The following is a 12039-nucleotide window of genomic DNA, read 5'->3' as shown; positions in this document are numbered from 1 at the left end:
TTACCAAAAAAGACCAAATAGCACCAGCACCATCCCCCTCATTTGGGTATAAACTCAAAACAGACTGAGTCTCCAGCTGAAGGTATGGCGGCGGCGCCAGAGAGTGTGATGACAAACATTCTGTCATCCAGGAATTCTCAGAAAACTGAAAAACACTAGGTTGGTAACCTCAAGGTATTCAGCACCTTGAAAACTTGTTGAATGGCCTATTCTGTAACTTCAACAAGTTATAGGTCATAAATACACGCCTGTGGAGTTACCGCAGGTAGATATGGAGTACCTTGAACACTTACAAGTACAGATTTGGGTCTTGAAGACCTACTCTAGCTTTGAGAGGACATTTACACCATTTGTACCAGAGAAGACCAAATAGTACCAGCACTGTCCCCACTGTCTGAGTATAAACTCTAAACAGACAGAGTCTCCAGCCGAGGGTATGGTGGAGGAATTCTCTGAAAACTGTCGGGAATCCAGGAGATTGCTCTACTGTTGAGATGGAAGGGGGTTAAAGACAATGCCTCTAATTATAAAACACAGTTAAAGGGTAACAAACATGAAGCACTCTCAAAAACGGAGGAGGTTGACCTTGCTAAACAACTAGCATGGATGTATGCATTTTGTTATCTCTGTTGTCCAGCTAGTCTCAGACCCTCAGATACACTTTGAGGGATTGATTGAGTGAGAAGCTCAGCATTTAACCACTTAGATCCTGTACTTAAGCCCTCACTTCTTCAGTTTAACAACTACATTACTGTTAGAATTCACACCAATTCCATAGGCCCTAAAATAGAGCCCAGTGGGACTCCACTAGATATTCAACTGTAGCTTGTAAGCTCACTGTGGTGGAAACCTCACGGGTCTGTATTCAGTATCTTCTTGTTGAAGATCAAATTCTGTACTTGTTTGCTAATTCTATTGCTATATATTATTATTCTATTGCTATTATTATTATTATTATTATTATTATTATTCTATTGCTAATTCTCTATGACGCAAAGGTGACCTGTTTAGCAAGGTGTAATAGACTCTATAAACAACTAGCATAGATGTATGCATTCTGTTATCTCTGTTGTCCAGCTTGTCTCAGAGCCTCAGATACACTTTGAGGGATTTAGTGAGTGAGAAGCTCAGCATTTAACCACTTAGATCCTGTACTTAAGCCCTCACTTCTTCAGTTTAACAACTACATTACTGTTAGAATTCACACCAATTCCATAGGCCCTAAAATAGAACCCAGTGGGACTCCACTAGATATTCAACTGTAGCTTGTAAGCTCACTGTGGTGGAAACTGACATCAACAAAAGTGACCTGTTTATAGAGTCTATTAGACCTTGCTAAACAACTAGCATGGATGTATGCATTTAGTATTTGGGCCCCTGTTAGCATTGGTGCAATCAAATACTGTTTGGCCAGTGTTTCTGAAACCCAGCGAGTTGAAAGACAGTGAGGTGAAACCTGGCTTCGCGCCTCTTTCGGGATGCCTGTGCTGCCACGTAGTGTTTTTATTCTCGCTCTGTGTTCTATAGCTGTCTTTGTTCGCAGTGGCCGTGCGTTGATGGATGACCGGGCTGCTAATTTGCATGCTTTACATGGCTGTGGACAGGCGCTGAACCTGTTTGCAGGACTGTAAAGGTGATGCGGGTTCATAAATCTCCAACACAATGCAAGCGCTCATTATCCGGCGGGTGAGACGCACATTCTTGCAGTGTCATCCTGATCCACCTCAGCGTCGCCGTGCGCCTTCCAGCTTCTCTTTAAAACCCCTTACGCACCTGAAGCCAAAAAAACAGCGTCCAGCCAAACCAGCCGAGCCACATTTAGCATAGCTCCTGAATTACAGCTTCCTCACGATGTTTATGTTGTGGCATTCTCTCGCACCTCCACCTTACCCTCGGCTGGAGGCTCACTGAGGTTTGCACTGCCAGAACTGTGGGTACTGGACTGGTACAACGTGTGGTCTTCTGTGGTACAAATGATGTCAATGTACTCTCAGAGGTATGGAAGGTCCTCAAGATCCTCCAGAGTGATTATAGGGTGTCTTGTAGTGATTCTCTCGCCTGTATTGTGCCCTGGTAACTTTACGTGGTCTGACAGACACTCGGTGGCTGAGCTGCTCTCTGTGAGCTGTTCCTCCTAAACTCTTCCACTGTTCAATAATAACACCACTCACAGCTGATGGAGGAAGATCTAGGAGGTCTAAACCTCACCAGCTGACTTCTTGTTGTTGGTGCAGCGGTGTCTCCTATTACATACAGAACCACGCTGGAGTTCAGTGAGCTCTTCAGAACCTCCCGTTCTTTCACTAATGTGTGGAAGAGAGGCCGACTGCAAGGCTAGGGGCTTGATTTTAGACACCTGTGCACTGTTAAAAGTATAAGATTGTTGAAGAACTTCTAGAAGAACCTCTTAAGGTGCTTTAGGAAACCTTCATGAAGCTTTTCTTCTAAAAGCCTTCCATTTGAAGGTTCCTCAGAACACCTAAGAGGTGAAGAGCTTCCAAAAGTTCCTCAAGGATCTTAAACTTTTAACAGTGAAGCAATGGGAGTGAAGGAAACACCTGAATTCAGCGCTTATGGTGTGTCTCATAGTGATTGTCTCTCCTGTATTGTCTTGTAGTGTCTTGTTCAAAAAGTAGTCTGGGCTAAACACTCCATAACTTCAGCATGAATGGGTGGGGCTAAACTGCTGGAGGTGAAATGGGTGGGGCTAAACTGCTGTAGGCTGTTTTTTTTATAATTTGGTTGTTTTTTAGATCTTTAGGAGCTTAGTTTTTATATCTGGCCTCTGAAAACATGCTACCAGACTCCTCTAAAATGATATTGTGGATCACGTATAACTACACAGCTGAAAATCTGATGAAAAAACACCCAAACCACAAGAGGTTGACAGTTCCCAGAGAGAATCAGAGCTCTGATCAGGGCCTGGGGATAAAGGTCAATCAGAGGACAGAGCCAGGTCGTTGACCTCGCTTTAGAAAGATGAAGAAAACACCAAACATTGTTTTTTCCTGAAGAGCAAGTTTCTGAACATGAGGTTTCACATTACACTGTGAGAATGAAAGGTGCTGTACAGGGACATCTCTGTTGTTCAAGGTGTATGTTCTTCTCCAAAGGTTCTTCAATGGTTCCTTAGTACAGGAAATGGGTCTATACATGATCTACTCTCTGAATAAAGTGTATGGATCTGTGAAAGTACTCTCAGAGGTAAGGAAGGTCCTCGAGATCCTTGTTGAAGGTACCGAATAGGCCATTCAGCAGGTTTTCAAGGTACTGAATTTCTTAAATACCCTTATGACTCGTGCCGCAGAGACTCAAGACTTGAACTTTCACCAAAGAAACTTAAGACATGAACTCAAGGGACTCAAGACATGACTCAGGCTCACGTCCCAGAGACTTGAAGCTCTTCTTATCACGACTTGTCCACATCACTGCAATGTAGTACATAATCAGATTCTTGACCTTAGAACCCCCAGACAGTCGAGGCTGGACCAAACTAAGCTGATATAAGTACAACAATTAATTTAGCGATTATTTAGCCACTCATGCCTCAACTTCAAGACGTCTGGACTATCTGGACTCACACTTGGGTCTCAACTTGGACTTATCACACCTCAGAGACTCCAGACTTGACTTATCACATAAAGTGAATGCTTGCGTATTGTTCCACAATCAAAATAAGTGGTTTATCACTAATTAAAAGAATTTGGTGACTATTAATTGAGTCATTTTTAGATTACTAATAATCAAAGGTGACCGCCGCACTGAGAGGCCTCGTCTCTGAACGCAGCGACAGCTAAACAAGAGGGTCAGTTTCTGAGAACTCCAGGACGGTTTCTGGGAACTCGGCAAGGAACTCTCAGAAAGACAGATTCCAAACCTCCTCCACTGCAGCAGATCTGCGCTGAAGTTCAGTGAGGTTAGGCGACGCTCCGAAAATATTGACTCTTGGCGAGAGGTCCAGCTGCAGCCCGTCCAGCTGCCTTACAAAAAACAGCCTAAAAGAAGCTCCACAGGTCAAACTCAAACTTTGTCCGGAGAGAGCCAGGAGGTCATTATCCAGATCACTGCTGTCCAAACAAAACTTCGTATCTCAGACAGAAGAAGCATTCTGTTCATGTACCTTCATGGGTCTGTATCCTACATTTCGACCACTAACGTTTTAAGATATGTGTAAATGAGCTTTAGTATATGGACTAAAGTATTGGGACACCTACAGGAGCTTTTATGACGTCTCATTCTAATCCCATAGGCATTATTAATATAGAGCTGGCCCCCCTTTGCTCTAAGCTCTACCAGCAGCAGCAGGTCTGGAGCTCTGCTGCAGTTATTGAGTCAGTTGGAGGCTTTTCTGCACTCGGCCCTGACCCGCTCTGTAACTTTACGTGGTCTGACAGACACTCGGTGGACGCTGAGCTGCTCTCTGTGAGCTGTTCCTCCTAAACTCTTCCACTGTTCAATAATAACACCACTCACAGCTGATGGAGGAAGATCTAGGAGGGAGGGTCTAAATTTCACCAGCTGACTTCTTGTTGTTGGTGCAGCGGTGTCTCCTATTAAAAACAGAACCACGCTGGAGTTCAGTGAGCTCTTCAGAACCTCCCGTTCTTTCACTGATGTGTGGAGGAAAGGCTGACTGCATGACTAGGGGCTTGATTTTAGACACCTGTGCACTGTTAAAAGTATAAGATTGTTGAGGAACTTCTAGAAGAACCTCTTAAGGTGCTTTAGGAAACCTTCGTGAAGCTTTTCTTCTAAAAACCTTCTATTGTGAAGGTTCCCCAGAACACTTAAGAAGTAAAGAGCCTCCAAAAGTTCCTCAAGGATCTTATACTTTTAACAGTGAGGCAAAGGGAGTGAAGGAAACACCTGAATTCAGCGCTTATGGTGTGTCTTATAGTGATTGTCTCTCCTGTATTGTCTTGTAGTGTCTTGTTCAAAAAGTAGTCTGGGCTAAACACTCCATAACTTCAGCATGAATGGGTGGGGCTAAACTGCTGGAGGTGAAATGGGTGGGGCTAAACTGCTGTAGGCTGTTTTTTTGACAATTTGGTTGTTTTTTAGATCTTTAGGAGCTTAGTTTTTATATCTGGCCTCTGAAAACATGCTACCAGACCTCTCTAAAATGATATTGTGGATCACGTATAATCACACAGCTGAAAATCTGATGAAAAAAGACCCAAACCAGAAGAGGTTGACAGTTCCCAGAGAGAATCAGAGCTCTGATCAGGGCCTGGGGATAAAGGTCAATCAGAGGACAGAGCCAGGTCGTTGACCTCGCTTTAGAAAGATGAAGAAAACACCAAACATTGTTTTTTCCTGAAGAGCAAGTTTCTGAACATGAGGTTTCACATTACATTGTGAGAATGAAAGGTGCTGTACAGGGACATCTTTGTTGTCCAAGGTATACATTCTTCTCCAAAGGTTCTTCAATGGTTCCTTAGCACAGGAAATGGGTTTATACATGATCTACTCTCTGAATAAAGTGTATGGATCTGATTGCATTTAACCTCACTAGAGCATCAGTGAGGTCAGGTACTGATGTTGGGCCTGATGATGGAGGAGTTCCACAAGCCCAGCTCATCCCAAAAGTATTGTGTGGAGCTCCATCACTGCAGAGACAGCTCCACTGCTCCATAGGCCAACACTGTGGGGCTTCATACCCCTCCAGCCCACAATCAGCACAGGGTACGCCTCAAGAGATCCACAATATACTTCTTTTTGGAGATTGAGTGAAAACCCCTGCATTTGCTAAAAGTAGCTGAATCCATTCATTAGAAGGTGTGTCCACATACCTTTGGACACACAGTGTAGAAGTACAAAAATCTGCCTTCTTTAGGGGTAGTGTGATCCTGCAGCAGGGTGGATGCTGACTAGGCGGGTTTGCATACATGGCCAAGATATTTCACTAACCACAATGAGCAGGAACATCTGAAACATGGAGGTCCATCAGAAAGACCACCATCCTAGAGTTTCTCTACACACATTTCAAAGCAGAAAAGCTTGTATTTCAGTCTCAGAGAGCACCAGGATTTTTTCCACCTTCTGGAAATGATCAATTCCATAGAAGAACCTCCTTTGGTTCCATAAAGAACCAGAGTTGTGGGAGAGTGAGTGTGAAGATCTTTAAAAAGGTTCTTCAAAGGTGATTCTTCTATGGCATCACTCAGTATGGACCGGGATGGAGAGGCAAACTCAGAAGACCTTGGGCTGGAGCTCAGGGCAGCTTCAAAGAAGGGTGAAGAAGTAGTTGAGGCGAGCTGGAGAAAAAGGTTGGAGATTGGGTGGAGGTGGATGTGCAAAGTTGTATGTCACAGAGGTAAAGTGAGAGTGGGGGGCGGAGGTGGTCCCTCTCTCAAATGTAGTTACGTCATAACTCCACTTTGTAGCACTCGAGGAATACTGGTGTGTTGCATCGCAGATATTTATATAAACAATAATCCACTCAACAGCACCGCGGTGGTCAGTTCTTCAGGAGAGTCAGGCCTTCTCAGTCCAGAAACCACACACCAAGCAATAGAGGAGAAGTGATCCTGGGCCACGCTGGAATAAGCGCTGGAATAAACATCGGAGCTGATCCTTTTCAAACTCACAACACAAATAAATCAGGCTGAAATACAACAGCAGGGATATGAAACAGTCCACCCTGTCCTGGGCAAGTGGTGGGGGGTCAGCACCAGAGTTTAGAAGAACATCTGGGCATCTTCCCAACATCAGCATCTGCAGTAACAGCGGAGTCAGTTCAATTACACACAGCAGACTCGAGAGTGCGTCTGATCCTGAGGAGGACTGTCGGGGGCGTTGTAGACGGACCGTGACCATTCAGACCGACATCTCAGTCTTATCCAGTTTTGAAGTGACTTAGCTTATCAACGAGAGTTTGGTGTTCAGGTTGACCAGTTCAGTCCATAGTAAGCTGACCAGGTAAGGAATGCTGGCAGTAAACGTAAAGACTGGCACATAGGTGGCGCAATGGGGGTGTTCGTTTGAGTGGTTTGAGACCATGCAGCGAGCCTTTGCAGCTCAAGCACTGGTTCTGCCATCAGGAGGTCACTGGTTTAATCCCCGGGGATGCCATTATTCATGTCCTGTGTCTATTCAGGACACGGCCAAAATAGCTCATTCATTCATGGGCGTTTAAGAGAGCTACAGGGTGGGGGTGCTGTGGGAGCTCACCGATTAGTGATGTCACTCTATCTAAAAACAGGTGGGGAAAAAAAAGCCCAAAAATCAAGTTTAAATGAAAGGGAAAGCAAGCAAACCTGGATGAGCCAGTCTACTGAAAAACACTCTCAGATATGAGGCTTAATGATAGGGGCAGTGGTGCTCAGTGGTTAGAGCTCCAGGCTATTGATGACAGGGTTGTGGGTTCGATACCCGGGCTCGGCATGCTGCCACTGTTGGGCCCTTGAGCAAGGCCCTTCACCCTCTCTCAGCTCCCCGGGTGCTGCAGTTGGCTGCCCACCGCTGCCCAGTGTTCACTACCACAGATGGGTCAAATTCGGAGGACATATTTTGCTGTACAGGTGTGAATTGAGCCTCGGTTAGCTGGAACACGACCGGTGCTAAGCAAAGACTACAGAACCAAACACCACAAAAAAGATATGCTAGTACCTGGGGCTGTACGATACTGGGGTAAACAGTATCGCAATTTTTACATTTTTCCTGCGATATTTAAAAACACAGGGAAATAATACAGGAATTTTCACCAGATTTCACCAAAACTTATCAAATGTCAATAACCTGATATGTCATGATGTAGTTCGTGAGCTACCACGCCACGTGATAGACCAGGGTTCGATTCCCGGTCTGGGTGACTTGTTGCTTCGCTACACCAATAAGAGTCCTTGGGCCAGACTCTGAACACTACATTAGCTCACCTCTGTAATGAGCTATAAAATAAGCTATACTAGGTAGCTATAATCTGCCTGTGAGAGCAGTGTGAATTAGTCAGTGTCCCAGAATCCTCTGGGAGATAATATGACTCTTTACGTGACTCCTCACTTCTATCCACGGTCACGCTCTCCTGAATTCTAGCGATAGACACCTGTGTATTTGATCTTATGACTATCTTAGCATAGTAGTTAATCCCATTCTTGGTGACCTATTGAGCGTTATTGATGTATGCATGTATATCTGTCATGTCCGAACTTTTTTCCGTGTTTTTCAACCTTGCCCTTTCGCCTCTTCCCGTTGGATTATTTACCTGTGTTTTGGTTTCTGGATTACGACTCTTGCTTGTATTTTGCACAACGTTTTGCCTTGGTAGCATGGTAGCATTTAATTGAATTTGCCATACGGGCCACTGCACAGCCAGCGATCTAACTAAACATGGCGATGAGGATGCTAAAACGATATTCTGCGCAGCCGTGCTAGTAGCTAAGCTAATGCTAATATCTTCTATCTCCTGATTTTCAGCCATTATATTGTTTTAATGGTCAGACCAACAGTTTAACATTGATTGGATGACCGATAGTAGTTTGAGTCAGTATGACGGTATGACAACACTGGATACCACCCAATCCTAGCGGGCAGTCCCAGAGAACATAACTAGCCTTGCTCTGTCTGGGTGGGTAGGGCGGTCTTCCATCCCCCGTGGTGCTAGACGGTCATCTGTTAGCGGACATAACCGAATTAGCAGTCTTGGAGGAAGATCATGCTAACTTTCCCAGCCCACTTCTCCCAGCTGTTGTAGCATTGGGTCATACGACAGTCTGGGGGGTGGGAGGGGGTCCCATCAGAGGTGTGTGTTTGTGGGTATCAGTGTATTGGAATGTGTTCAATGATACAGATAAATCCTGATTTAAAGACCTGGACATCAGCCAATACTGTCAACCAACCGATCAGTCCAACCCTCCTCCTCCAGAGCCGTAGGTGGAAACCACTGACAGCAGTTACGCCACCCACCGCTATTGATCAGCGATTGCCTCCTAACGGCCTCCTGACGGACAGATCAGGACTGGCCAGATGGTGCTTGCTGCACTCGGTCCAGATTTAATGCAGAGCTGTTTTTACACCAGCTTTTCCTTATGCACTGTGTGTCCAAATGTTTGTGGACACTCTTTCTAATAAATACATTCAGCTACTTTAAGTGGCACCATGTCTAATGCCAGGCGTGGGCTAGAGGGGTGAAAAAGCCCCCCAGCATTGAGCTGTAGAGCAGTGGAAGAGCTGTGTGCTCTGGAATAATGTACTGTACTTTTGGGAGGAGTTGGGGGGATGAGGCGTGTTGGTGATCATCCAACATTCTGACCTCTTGTTGTTGAATGCAATCAAATCCTCACACAAGGCTTCACAATCTAGTAGAAAGATTACTTCCCTGGACAGTTGAAAGTTACTCCAATAAAGTAATGGAGTATTTTCTGAATACATTCAATTTTGGAAGAAATAATGAATGAGCAGGTGTCCCAATACTTTTGTCCATATAGTGTATTTGAAGAACCAGATAATGAACCAGAACTATGGACTTTGCTAAGCCCTGAAGAACATCTTTTTTAACCACCTTAATGAGGAAAAAGTGGGCTAGATGTTAACTGCTCTAGAAGACGCAGGCCAACGGTTTAACCTTCCGGCTGAAAGAGCTGCAATCTGAGCCGTTAACACCCGCTTACAGCCTGTTCTTCACTCGGAGGAACACAGCGATGAAAGTGACCATGCAAATCAAACATTACTCAGAAACGTCCAGACGAGATTTGCAGCTGGCGCTCAGTTCTGTCTGCAGTTCCTCCATTACTGACTTTTAAACTCAGATAAAAGAAATCACTCAGAGATCAAAGTCTACCAGAGTCTGCAGTACACACACTTCATACATACACACACACACACACACACACACACACACACACACACTCACTTTAACCAGTAAAACCAGCAGATTTAGTACAATCGCATCCAGTGTTTATTCTACTGTTTTGTGTGCTAATTTATAATAGTTAGCACACAAAACTTTATAATAATCATTATTATTATTATTATTATTACTATATATATATATATATATATATGCTCACATCATGCATCAATTATTATTATTATATAAAAGTTATGGCACACTAATTATTAACTGCTTTTATGTATTTACTTGTCCTTTCTAAGGTGTTTTCTAAGATATTACTACTACTACTAATAATAATAATAATATTAATAAAAATGTTTTAATTAGGCAACTAATGATTTTACTGTCTTTAAATTTTTTAATTTATTATTTAACTATATTTTTATTCACTTGTCTTTTTAAAATTATTGTATAAGATATTATACTAATATCACTACTAATCAATCATTTTATTATTATTATTATTATTATTGTTAATAATAATAATAATAATAATAATAATAAAGTTTGCTTGCTTGTTTTTAATTGCTAATAAAGTTTTGTTAACCTGTTGGTTTTAAACTGTCCCCGGTACACACCAGCGCGCGCACACACACACACACACACACACACACACATAGGTAAATAAAGAGACGTGATCTGGCGGGGCAGCGCGAGCACAGCACAACGAAAGAATCTGCGCGAGCTGCATTTCACTTTGTCCCATACACATACACACACACACACACACACACACACACACACACACACACACACACACAAGGATATAACACACCCAACCCAAACCAAGGTAACAGAAGACATGGCAAACACACACACACACACACACACACACACACACAGTAGCGCGCGCGCTACTCACCGGAGTGTCCAGCGTTTCTCCAGAGCTCTGAGCAGCACAAAGAGACAGAGTGACTAAACTCCACACTCCCTCCCTGTCCGAGCATGAGTGTGTGTGTGAGTGTGTGTGTGTGTATGAGTAAGTGTGTGTGTATGTGTGAGTGTCAGCTTTAGCCCCGCCCTCTTTCCCCCGTCCCTCCCCCCCAGCGCCCCTTAAAGGGCCAGAGTCACTTTAATTCACAGCAGGCTGGAGGGAGGGATGGACTCTGAGCACGCTGGCAAAGTTGTCCTTTACTGGGAAAGACTGCTGGTGCTCCTCCACTGACTCTCTAACAGGGGGAGAACGGCGTCTCCGTCATTCCCACTCCGGGCCGGAGCACTGCTGCTGTTACTGCACTATGGAGGTTTGGTGGTGGAGCTGCAGGAGGAGAACCTCTCTCCAGAACTGCTGCTGTGTAACGCTGCAGAACCCATAGAGTCATATTAGTGTAAAATCCTGTAGTGTTACTCTACCGCCTCAGCCCACATGCTGCTCTCTGGATCTCCCAGCTTGTCCAGAAATGCATGTGTACAGCCGCCTGTCCATGAGGGGGCGCTCAAAGCGTGCTTTGCATTTACTGCAGTGGAGCAACAGTGAATTTCACTCCTCCTCCACCTGTAGGGGGAGATCAGAAGCTAAAACTGCTGCAAGGATTTGATTGCATTCAGCCACAAGAGTGTCGTTAGTGAGGTCAGGATGTTGGATGATGATGATCACCACCCCCCCACCTTCTCATCCCCAATTTCCAACTCATCCAGGAAGTACTGGACGGAGCAGCACCATCCATCATTCCAGAGAACACAGTTCCTCCACTGCTCCACAGCAGCTCAATGCAGCTGGGGGGCTTTATACCCCTCCACTAGCCCCACATCTGGCTATAGCTGGCACAGTGCCAATAGGCTCATGTCTATTTATCTGCTTCAGAGAGTCCTATTCTATTGGCAGTACTTCTCTACAGGGACTGGACGAGCTGTGTGTCAGCAATGGGTGCAAAAAAAGGGGTGGCCATAAGTATTTGGACATATAGTTTTGTTGTTGTTGGGAGGGTTTTCATGTACGTTTAAACTGTCTGGGGGTAAATAAAGACAGGTCACATTAAAGAGCTTGTTTTTTATGCTTTTATTTAGAAAATATCATTTCTGTAGCCTCAGTATAACTCCGCTTGCCACACAGTCAGAGTTCAGCCGGGGCCGGTTTAGCGCGGGAAAGCTGTGGAGTAGAGTTAGCACTGGCTTTATCCAACCGAAAGTGTTTTACATCGTCTAATAAAGAATAAATACACCATCTCAGGGACTATAACACTCAGTATAATACACCACACACACTC

The 12039-nt window shown here is 44.4% G+C and overlaps 1 protein-coding gene across 1 annotated transcript in view; it reads right to left on the bottom strand.

Annotated features, from left to right (window-relative positions):
- Positions 1 to 10781, bottom strand: part of cdc42ep4b (CDC42 effector protein (Rho GTPase binding) 4b) — a 29714-nt gene extending 18933 nt beyond the window's left edge. The window contains exon 1 of the mRNA XM_072667507.1: positions 10695 to 10781. The gene's annotated coding sequence lies outside the window, so the exon portion shown is untranslated. The remainder of the gene's footprint in view (positions 1 to 10694) is intronic.
- Between the last annotated feature and the right edge of the window lie 1258 nt (positions 10782 to 12039).

Source organism: Salminus brasiliensis, chromosome 22, assembly GCF_030463535.1.
Source record: "Salminus brasiliensis chromosome 22, fSalBra1.hap2, whole genome shotgun sequence".
In the NCBI taxonomy this organism is placed as follows: domain Eukaryota; kingdom Metazoa; phylum Chordata; class Actinopteri; order Characiformes; family Bryconidae; genus Salminus; species Salminus brasiliensis.
Note: the sequence above shows the minus strand (reverse complement) of the source record. Positions and strands in the feature narration are given on the sequence as shown.